Source organism: Hordeum vulgare, chromosome 6H (genome assembly GCF_904849725.1).
Source record: "Hordeum vulgare subsp. vulgare chromosome 6H, MorexV3_pseudomolecules_assembly, whole genome shotgun sequence".
Lineage (NCBI taxonomy): Eukaryota > Viridiplantae > Streptophyta > Magnoliopsida > Poales > Poaceae > Hordeum > Hordeum vulgare.
In genome coordinates, this window is record NC_058523.1 from 85,116,412 (window position 1) to 85,127,999 (window position 11,588).

General features: G+C 48.2%; 1 long non-coding RNA gene across 2 annotated transcripts; it reads left to right on the forward strand.

Annotated features, from left to right (window-relative positions):
* Positions 1 to 3,476: 3,476 nt before the first annotated feature.
* LOC123402887 lies at positions 3,477 to 7,240 on the forward strand. Of its 2 annotated transcripts, XR_006611364.1 has the most exons (7): positions 3,477 to 3,517; positions 3,651 to 3,699; positions 4,843 to 4,889; positions 5,056 to 5,318; positions 5,986 to 6,061; positions 6,180 to 6,270; positions 7,039 to 7,240. It is a non-coding gene; the product is annotated as an uncharacterized LOC123402887 (long non-coding RNA). The 2 variants fall into 2 exon arrangements; XR_006611365.1 differs by lacking the exon at positions 4,843 to 4,889 and having other exon boundaries at positions 3,482 to 3,517.
* The last annotated feature ends 4,348 nt before the right edge of the window (positions 7,241 to 11,588 follow it).

Sequence of the window (11,588 nt, forward strand, 5' to 3'; positions counted from 1 at the left end):
TGGTGGGCTGGTGGGACAGCCCAAGAAGGCCCTATGCGCCAAAGGATAAGAAATCAAAGAGAAACAAAAAAAAAGGGGAGGTGGGAAAGGAGAGAAGGACTCCACCTTCCAATCCAAGTTGGATTCGGTTTGGAAGGGGAGGACATCCCCCCTTGGCTCGGTCGACCCCCTTGGGGCTCCTTGAGCCTCAAGGCAAGGCCCCTCCCCTCCCACCTATATATACAGAGGTATTAGGGATGATTTGAGACAACTTTTGCCACGACAGCCCGACCACATACCTCCACGGTTTTTCCTCTAGATCGCGTTTCTGCGGAGCTCGGGCGGAGCCCTGCCGAGATCAGATCACCACCAACCTCCGGAGCGCCATCACGCTGCCGGAGAACTCATCTACCTCTCCGTCTCTCTTGCTGGATCAAGAAGGCCGAGATCATCGTCGAGCTGTACGTGTGCTGAACGCGGAGGTGCCGTCCGTTCGGCACTAGATCGTGGGACGGACCGCGGGACGGTTCGCGGGGCGGATCGAGGGACGTGAGGACGTTCCACTACATCAACCGCGTTCACTAACGCTTCTGCTGTGCGATCTACAAGGGTACGTAGATCGGAAATCCCCTCTCGTAGATGGAAATCACAATGATAGGTCTTCGTGAGCGTAGGAAATTTTTTGTTTCCCATGCAACGTTCCCCATCACCCCGAACCCTCCCCGCTCAACCGCCGCCGCCGCCGACCCCCCGCACCCTCCCCCGCTCCACCGCCGCCGCCGACCCCCCGCACCCTCCTGTGTCTCCTCGCTCGGTTCCCCCGAACGGAATCGGCCGAGCGCACCACCCACCCCCTCCCTCCCACCCGAGCGCACCACCCACCCCCTCCCCCACCCTCGTCCACGGAGACGCCTCCCACCCCCTCCCCCACCCTCGCCTATCCTGTGCCCTCGCCCTCGTCCACGGAGACGCCGCTCCTCCTCGTCGCCGCCTGCGTCGCCGCCTCCGCGCTCGATGCCTTCCACGTCCCCTCCGTCGAGGCCCAAGCCCACGTACGTATGCCGTCAGCCCCTCCCCTCTCCTGGCCTCTCTCTAGAGCGGTCTTCTACAGTTGAGCCCTCTGAACCGCGAGCGCTCGCCTGAATCTGTCACGCGATTCGCAGAGGTGGTGTCGCCAGTAGTAACGCCGGAATTTCGCGATCCTGCGAGGAGCCCAGTAGTAGGGTTTGGGGCTCGACGTCGCCGGTGGGGGTGAGCTTTTGGGGATCTGGCCGGTTCTCTATCCGTGAATTCGCCGATCTGCCAGGATGCATCTTGGCAGGACAGGTTCATTGTACCAGGATATTCGTTTACCTAGTATTCTATACGAGTACAAGTGTTTAGGCTCTTACGAGTTGTATGAAAGTTGGGTTCAGATTCCATGGTTTGTTCCTTGCGGTCACCGGAAAGTCTGTTGCTTTATCAGACATCATTTTCTCATTGTTGTGGAACGCACGCCTTCAACCCCCCTGCTTGTTCCTGTTTTATACATGTAGTAAAGCCTGATTATTGATTCTCTTGTGCTCTCGTAGGTAAAGAAGATAAATCGATTCCACAAACAGATCAATGGGAACGACAAGGTTTGTGCTTTTACGCCGCCCTATTTCAAAACGAACGGAGGGAGTACTTCTATTGTAGCACCACTGACAAATTTCTGAAAACAAATGTGATAGGTGACCTTGACCTTCAGTCTATCTGGAAATTTGGAATCACTTTTCACGTGGAACACAAAACAGGTGATATTTTCATTCTAGTAGGATGTGCAATGCTAAACTATTCTCTAAATGTGTAGATGCCCAGTAATCGGTCGATCGCACCACCCACCCCTCCCTCCCCCCGAGCGCCATTGCTATCCAAAAATATATATTACTAATGGCGCACCTCTCTGGGGTGCGCCATTGCTATCCAAAAAAAAGATTACTAATGGCGTACCTCTCTGGAATGCGCCATTGTTATATAAAAAAAATTACTAATGGCGCACTGCATGGAGATGCGCCATTGCTATCAAAAAAATATAATGGCGCACCGCTCAGGGGTGCGCCATTGCTAACCCGCACTGCTCTCTGCCTGTGCCCTTGCCTCTCCTCTCCCAAATCCAACCGAGATCCCGCCTCGCTCGTCCACGCCCCGGAGAGATCCCGCTCGTCCACGCCCCGGATTTCTCTCGCTCTTTCCTCCCCTCCCTCCCCCGCGTCTCCGGTTAACCGGCGAGGGTCCCGCTTGGCGATGTGTGGTGGTGGCTGGCGGGGCGGGGAGCGCAGGGCCTTGACCGTCGTCCGTGCAAGCCAGGACGGATAGGCAGCGGCGGCGGCGACCACGACCGCAAAGCCGAGGAATTCCCCACCAAAGGTTAGAGCTTTTCCGAGTCTTGCTGGATTGCGCCCTTGCCCGACGAGTGTTCGGCGGATTGCGCCTTTGCACCGGAGGAAGGGGAGGGGGAGATGGCCAGCAAGGCGGAGACGACGACCTGGGAGGAGATGCTGCGGCGAATGCTGTCGCCCGGGGCCACCATCCCGGAGGGCGCGGCGGGGAACCCAGTGCGCCACTACTATATTTTTTTTTGCAAAACTACTAATGGTGCATCACCAGCTGGTGCGCCATTAGTAACCTTTTGCAAAAAAAAAGCGGGACATAGCCGAAATATTAGGTGGGCTTTCCCCAAATCGACCGCGCGCCAATGATTTTTTTCCCAAATCGACCGCGCGCTATCCCCTGCCCTCTCCCTCCCACAGCCTCCCCAGATCTCAGCGGCGCCCTGAACAGAGGCTGCTCCACCGGCGCCCCACCCCACCCTCTACCGGCTCCCCCCACCCGCTCGACCGACGCCCCACCGCAGCCTCGACCGGCGCCCCACCGCAGCCTCGACCGGCGCCCTATCGAGCCCGCCAAGGAGGGGCCGCCTCGTCCCCACCCGCCGCCGCGCGGGAGGATGGCGACTCCGGGCGGCGCACACGAGCTCCTCAAGATGGTCGTCCACGCCCGCGCCGGCGGCACCATCGCCGTGCGTGGACGCCACCGCCGTCCCTGTTCTACCCCGCCGCGCCGCCCCTGCCGCCTCCGCCCCGGCCGTCGGTGCGGCTGTCGAGATCCGCCGCCCCTGGCCAGCATCGGACCGGATGGACCTCTCCGTCACGCTGGCCCTGAGCTCCCCCACGGAGGTGCGTACGGCCGGCCGGAAACCCACCTCCCTCCCGTTACTCAACGATGCTTGTTGCTACTGCTGCATTTACCGTGTCTAGTCTAGCCGAATTAATCCATCAGGAACTCAAATTTCACAGTTCTTTCAGTTTAATCCCATTATTACATTTTGCAGCACGGGGAGCAGCTGAGGCGGCGGCAACACTCGTTATCGGAACTGGTATACCATATCATCTACAGATGGATTGGTACTGTAAAATCTTCGGCGTATGTGTTAATTGCCTCTCCCCTTCCCTTCCATGAACTTTGCAGACTTATTCAAGAGACGACGACGCGAAACTGGAGACCATGCGTGCACGGCGTAATGACCTTTATCTTCAGTAGTTGTAGCTATTATTATCTTGTACTCTCAAGGAATCATCTACCTCGATTCTACGAAGCAGCTTGCCCTACTTACTTACAGTCTTACCCGTACTTGCCCTTTTATTTTGCAGTGTTGGGTGTTCTCAAAAGGCATGAATATCTGAAAGAGCGTCTATCGCGGTACTCCTTTCTCTGCTCTTTTTTATTTTATTATTTTCCGTCCAAGCTTCTGGATTGACCCTTCGGATGTAGAATCAGCTGGCCAACTGAGTGTTTATTGATTTATGATAAGTACTTTACAGATACCTTAGCATGTGACATTTGCATAAGAAAAATTTCAAGGACTATGTTCAAGCTGCTAGCTGATTGCTTGCACACTTGTGGTTCCTCTTTTATGACACTTGATTAGGGCATTCAGCCTCTCAGCATTTGTTTCCACTGTGCGAAACCGTGAGATCATCCTTGTGTAGCGTCCATTTAAACTAGACTAGGGGCAGGGGCGCACCTGTGGTGCGCCTTTTGAGACCTTCCTCTATGTTCATAGGTCGTCTACGGACTTGAGAGTTTCTATTTTGATCAAATAGCCACCTAACTATAAGGTAGATGTTACCACCAACCAATATAAACACTGGACAATGGTTTGATATGAGAGTTCATTAAAAAAATAGAATCCACACTCTTTATATTGATCTGATCATACTATAGGAGGTCAATGATTTGGCAAGTCAATAATCCACATATGAATAACGATATACAATTCCATAAGAAATAAGGCCCTTGCACCCTTGTAAATCTCATGATGCAACAACCCCCAAGATTATGACCGTATTGAGCTTCTCTCGTTAGCATGGACGAGACGATGTCGGGGAAGGCTTTGATGCCCCAGTCGTCCTGGTCCGACGGCGCATAAATCTGCCGAAGGCGAAAAACCATCATTGTAGTCAGTTTTAGACTAATTTCAGAATTCATACAAGTACAGTACTATGAACAAGCCTGCAACTCTGATGCTCACCATATGTTTGTACCATGGTCTCCTCATGAGCCTTTCTCGGTTGGTATGTCTCGCTCCACCATCATCTATTGGTCATTGATCTCTCTGACTTTCGGTGTGCGTTCCCTCATGTTATAGCAAATGGCCTTCTATTAATTAGATTGATGTATATTAATCCTTCAACTATCCAAGGTATGAGTAGTAATTAGATTGATATATATTAATCCTTCAACTTCTGAAGTTGGGATCTCTACTCTCATGCCAATCCTTAGTTGAACTAAATCCATCTATCAGTGCTCTCACATACACAATTTTGTTCTTGCACTATCCAGCGTCCAGCAGGGAGCAGGCTATAGTACAGACGTACAAGTTTAAGCAAGTTAGTCTGACCACTTGTCTTTCTATTTATTAGATGTAATAAATTTAGAGACTTGTTTGCAGTCAATTCTAGATTGTATTCTAGATTGTTCAGACAAGATAATTTGCAAGGTAATACTTGAATGATTGCTTAGGCCACATTCACTTAAAGGGAATTCTTCTTGCAGGCTACAGATGAGGACATCTATGTTTGGCACAGCAAGTAGAGATTGATGACTCTGGTTGCTTTTGCTGAAGCCGTACCCTTGCTCAACTGCTGTAACAGAAGAAAAATGAGATGCATGGTCAGCTGTAGATATTGAATGATGGCAAGGAAATCCTTCCCCAAGCATTGTGCTTTAAGCAGCTCATCAGGGTTAAGGGTTAATTGGACCATGAGAAATTCACCATGCGAATTAATAGGAAGACCCATATAACCGCCACTGTACAGGTTGGTGCATGCAGATACACGGAGTGTAGCTTGTGCATTTGTCCCATGGCCAGAAATCGCTTCCAGAGTTGGGACAGATTTTTGTAGATGCCGTCCGTCCAGCAAACATACACATTCTAGCAAGTACTCCCTCCGTTCCTAAATATAAGTCTTTTTAGAGGTTTCACTACAAGACTACATCCGGATGTATATAGACATACTTTAGAGCATAGATTTACTCGTTTTGCTCCGTATGTAGTCCCTTAGTGACATCTTTAAAAAGACTTATATTTAGGAACGGAGGGAGTAGTCCGTAGTAATAATATCGCCCAGCAAACGCATTCCAGATCCAAGAAAAAACCGCACCTTTTTCGTGGCAGCAATCTCTGCCGTGGATTTGTCCTTGTTGGGCTGAACCCCGGCTGCCCGCCCGTCGCTTACTGTGCACGTCGCGACAAACGGTACACTCCCACAAATTGCCGTGCACTTGTCCTTGTTGGGATATACCTTGGATAGTTGAAGAATTATCTGAAGTTGTTTATCTAACGACCAAAACAGTTGTTTAGCTATGTGAATTGTTTTTTTTTCCACCTGATAATCCATAATTATGAGTTTGCCTAGCAAGTATTGCACATTTTCTCTTGAACATTCTCAAATTTGATAATCTTGTTACTTCTAAATTATTCAGAGTTGGCATATGCTGAAAGAAACACTTTGAGAAGAAGACAAATTACACTCTGGTTACTAACCGTGACATTTCGTTGGTAAGCCTTATGGAATCTTGTTCTAAGCACTAAGTTTACAAGAATATTTCGAGGTCCTCTGAGTTGCTTATTTACTTAGTTAACATAAGTTCTTTTTCTCCTGATTACTTTTCTGAAGGAAGAGATTTTGTTCTCGGTGATTGGGCATAGTGATTTTGATGCATTGCCTGATCTCATTCTCACAGAGGATATCAATGGGGTGAATGCCGGTAGGAGAAACTTGCACATTGTTCATTTTTACTTTATGTTTGTCCAAATCATTTGCCAAGAAAAGCAATGGCAATTTCTGTGATATATCACGCTCATTAACAATGAGTATTTGTTCACCTGCTACTGTATCTTGAGAATACGCATATGATAGCTTAGTATGACTCATTTGGTGGTTGATGAAAATCATATACTGGTCAGATTGTAGGAGGTTTGTGATTAGTTGTGCCATTCACTTTTAGAAATAGAATTGAGAGATGAAACCCATCTTTCGCGATTAAAACTGAATGTGCAAGTTTTTATTGAAGCAACAACAAAGTTTAAGTTCTGATTTTGTAGATAAAAATAATTGCCGACTGAAAAAATTTCCTCCCAGATACAAGTGTATCTGGTGGTTGATTAAAATCATCATTATAATCGTGTGATTTTAGAGTAGTGTGATTTTGAAAAAAATACAATGCCAAAGTCGGCCAAAGCGATGTCATATGAAATCTGGCTTCCATGGTTTATACTAAAGGCATCATTTTTCAGGTGGTATATACAATTATACACAACTTAATTTATTCTAAAGAATCATATTTCAAAGCTGCTTGAGCTCACCACTATCCTTGCTTCTACCAGCTAACCAACTTAATTTTATCTGTCTTTTGTTTTGTATTCTTGTCATTTATTTAGATAGATGTTTCTGTCCTTAATTATGTGGAAGGTCATGATGACTGCACCTACATCTGGTTCCACTTTCTTGACAAATTTGTGTAAAATGTTTTTAGGTACTCAACCTATTGACGCACATGGACATGATGACTCTCTAGCGTTTATGGACCAACCAACCTGTAATCATGGACCTTATTGTCTTGTAGACCATTTGGTGTTTCGAGTGTTTTGGAGCTTGCACTTTGTGCATGTAGATACAAACTTGTGTGTTCTGGACCATCTGAAGTCTCTCATAGTAACTAATAGTCCTTATATTTTTGTGACTTGTGTGTTCTAGATGATTGTTAAGATGGTCAAAACTATGCTTCCTCTAGGTTAATTTGTTTGTCAACTTGCGTTCAACGTATGTGCATGTTTATAAACATATTTTCATTGTGGTGTAATATGTGTTTATCTTGAACCTTCTTGTGGGTGTGAGGATAATAATTGAATATTTTTAGAGCTGGTAGTATAACCTGTGGCGCACCATGAGCTATACTAATGGCACACCTCGGAGGCATACTAATGGCGCATGTGGGAGGCATACTAATGGTGCACCTGGGAGGCATACTAATGGAACACCTGGGAGGCATACTAATGGCGCACCTGGGAGGCCTACTAATGGCGCACCTGGCAGGCATACTAATGGCGCACCTGGGAGGCATACTAATGGCACACCATGAGCTATACTAATGGCGCACTGCCTGGTGCGCCATTAGTAAAAAAATCTAATGACGTGATGCTAGTGGCTCACCTATAGTGCGCCATTAGTAGCCAAAATAGGTGCGTCATTAGCAGGCCTTTTCCTAGTAGTGTCATGCTCGCATCATACATCATCATATATAATAACAAGTCCTACTAATCATGCATCATCATACATCATAATAACAAGGAGCATCCATGAGCATGCACAAAATTTCATCAGGCACACCACCATCATACTTAAAAGTGCAGTAGCAGTTCAACACTATCGTACTTAAAAGGTTTATACTATAAAGATTAAAGCCATCAGGTTCTTAAGATATTCACTCCTGCTTCTTCACCTTCTCCTTCATCATCTTGATGCGCTTAGAGCGGCGAAGCCCTAGGCCAGGCTGTGGGATGTACTCCTCTACCACAATTGGCATGGCCCTGTCGCCCAGCTGTGGGACATCCATCGCGACGCCATCGTCGCTGCTACTTTTGCTGTGGCCAGAGTCACTGCTACTTTTGCTGCCAGAGTCGCTGCTGCCATAGACATAACACCTGTCGCAGTATTCGCTGCTCCTGCTCCCATTTCCTTGCCAAATGCAAACAAGTTTTTTTTAAAATGGGTGTGAGAGATAGCCTAATGGAGAGGAAGAAGAGACAGAGCGTACCGGCATCGTCGTCGTCCTGGTAGCACCTCCGACACATAGTCGTGTCGAACACCTTCACGGCACATGTGGCGTTGCCGTCATACCTAAAGACAAGGAAGTACCCGATCCCCAGGTCGTAGGCACGGACGAACTGCTTCCAGCCACGATCTAGGTACATGCGGCCATCGGCGTCGAACACCACCTCCACGTCCCATAGCTTGCGAAGCCCGTTGCCGGCCTGCCTCAGCTTCATGTTCTGTGGCCGATGGCCATCCAGCATCTTCACAAAATTGTGCGGCAGTACCAGCCTGGAGGATTTCTCAAGTATAACCGTGAAGAACTCCATCTCTGAAAAGCAGCAGAAGAGACCAATTACTACCCTTTAGAACATTGTCATACAACATTTACAGCAACATGATCATTAGTATTAGGGAGGACCTAATTAAATACCCTATTTAAGGTAAAATAGCATAAAACAATATAGACCCTGACTCGAGGTCGGAGGGGGTTCGGTGACGTGGACGACGGCGCGGATGATGGAGGGGGGCTCCTAGATTTCTGCATAGTGCTCTCTAATTTTAGCATTCAAAGTAGGAGTACTTTTCCAATTTGAACATTCAATAAGCAAAAGCAAATTGTAAAATAAAGTAGAATTCAAATTAGCATGCATTCAATTATAAGCAAGACTACATCATCGATCTCTTGTGTCCATACATCGTCGAATATTATCACTAATTAATACCCTCGAATACTATCATACATAAAGCATCATTAATACACCTAGAACCGTAGCGCCCGATGGGTATTGTCGTGGTTTTGTCACGACAGATGTCCTCGTGAAAGGACTTAGTACTGGAGCCATCGCACCTTGGTGGCGACTCAAAGGGGTTAAGCGGGAGAGACACGACGATTTACCCAGGTTCGGCCCCTCGCGAGGAGGTAAAAGCCTACGTCCTGCTTTGGTTTGTATTGATGTGGTTTCGATTACAAGGAGGGCGTAACTTGCCAAACCTAGCACTCGATGATTTCTAACCTGCCCTCTCCTTCCCTTGGACTCGCCTTTATATACAGGTCGAGTCCTCAGGGTTTACAAGGGTACTTTCCTTTCCCACAAATCGTGACACCTGTGGTCTCTAAGTCGCCGTCCTTCAAAGCTTGGAGACCTTCCGAAAATCATAAACCGCCATACGGCCTTGATCTGACCAGGCCAAGGCCCAAACCACGCTCAGGTGAATCGCCTGATTTGGTGACCCGGCCCAACTAGGGCGGGTTATTAACAGGTAATATCCCCAACATTAGGCCCCCGATTGACTTGAACTCTTTTCATGCCAATATTTCTGCTCAGTTAAAGGCGATTCTTTCTTCATTCTTCTTCATACGTCAAAAATTGTAACCCGCCATCTGGCGCTGAAAATCTTTAAGTCGCCAAGCCATTTCCCATTGGCATCTTCTTATCCCTTGAATTCCGGGAAGACTGACGTAATCTCAACGGATCCTGGTGCATCGTTATCCCAAAATTTTCGGAACGCCATTATAGCGAATCTTTCTATCCCTCGGCGGTTCCCGCTCACGGCGCCTCGATTCCAGCGCCCGTCCTGTTAAATAGATGGGAGGGGACAGGACTGGCGCTTCCCACCTACCAGTCTCGTCAATCTCCTCCTCATTATCACAGCAAGGAAGTCTTATCACCTCCCGAGGGCTCCGCCGCTGACCGCACTTCCTGTCTTCACCCGAGAGGCTTCGGCGCCGCCCATAGATCTTCGTCGTCGTCAAGCTTCGTACCGCGGCCGATCCGCTCGCCGCCATTGACCACTACGTCTCCGTCGACCACCTCGCCACTCGCCAAAAACTCCGTCGCCGCCGAAGATTTCCTCGCTCGATAGGACCTCCGTGCTTCTCCAACAGCCTCCGTCGCCGTCGACCACTTCCGACCGAAAGCATCAGGTTAGGCCACCGCCCATTTAAGAACAAATCTAATCTTTGTTCGAAGCTCCAACACTGCCATGTTCTTGATGTTCTTCGCGAGCATTTGTTGCCTGTCCTTGACTAATTAACACGAAAGTCGACGAGATAGCCAATGCTTTGAATACCTTTATTTATCCGCTCTTACTTGCGAATCTAGAGTAATGTTTCGTTAAGCGAAGGACATCACCTTGTCCTGGTAGTAAATGGCTGCATCCAGCCATTTTTCTCATGTTTTTCATCTGTCGAGTAGATCCATAATTTACCTACTGATTGCAAAAAGCTGTTTGTAATCTTCACACTTTGTTGTTTTCAACGAACGTCTCCGACACCTTTAGAACGCAGCTCTCGTGAATAGCCAAACTTCGTAAGTCGCCATAGCAACCCAACTCGGCTCTTAATATGGAGGGTCAAGTTTTTTCCCTCAGTCCATGAACAAATTATTTGGCGAGTCAAATGAACTTATTTCACCCCTTACAGTAGATGTTCGAGGCGTGTAAATTCGTCCGTACTTTACCTCTTTGTAGCATGGGCACCGTCTTCAAAAGTGACTGGCTTCCTACCAAAGTCAAGGACACCATACTAGCAGACTATGTGAAAACGGGCAACTTGGACCCTCAGAATGTTATCGGCTGGCGTACCGGGTTCGGAGAGGATCTCCCCAACCCCAAAGAAGGGGAGATAGTCGTTTTCATTGAACACGTGGAGCGAGGTTTTAAGCCGCCCGGATCGAAGTTTCTTAGAGATGCCATGGCTTTAATGAACGTCCGCCTCCAGGATCTGGGAGCTAACTCGATAAGTAACCTATGCCAATTCCAGGTGTTCTGTGAGGCTTATCTGCGGATTGAACCCTCGGTCCCCTTATTCTGGCACATTTTCCACCTGAATCGCCAAACGCAATTTCACAATGGCCCCAGCCTGGAACTCGGCGGTGTCAATGTTCAGTGCCGCAGGGATAGCCCGTTTCCCTCACTCGCCATGCCAAGCCATCCCAAAGGTTGGGGCGAGTCTTGGTTCTATTGTCAAGAGACCTCACCTGCAGGCAAAAACAAACTTCTGGGCTATAGGAAAGATCGCCTTCCAACAAACTTCAAGCTTCCAGACAAGCTCACTAAGGAGGAGGAATCAGACTTCATCCCAGTATTGTCCGAGTTAAGATCTTTGACAAACAACGGACTTACTGGGGTTGACTTGATCCGCTGCTGGGTCGAATGGCGCATCCTCCCTCTGAGTCGCCGGGACGGGCTAATGTGCGAATTTGATGGCACCTTAGATCATCCTCAATGTTATTTCCATACGGCTTTATCAGAAAAGGATATTGTCACCAT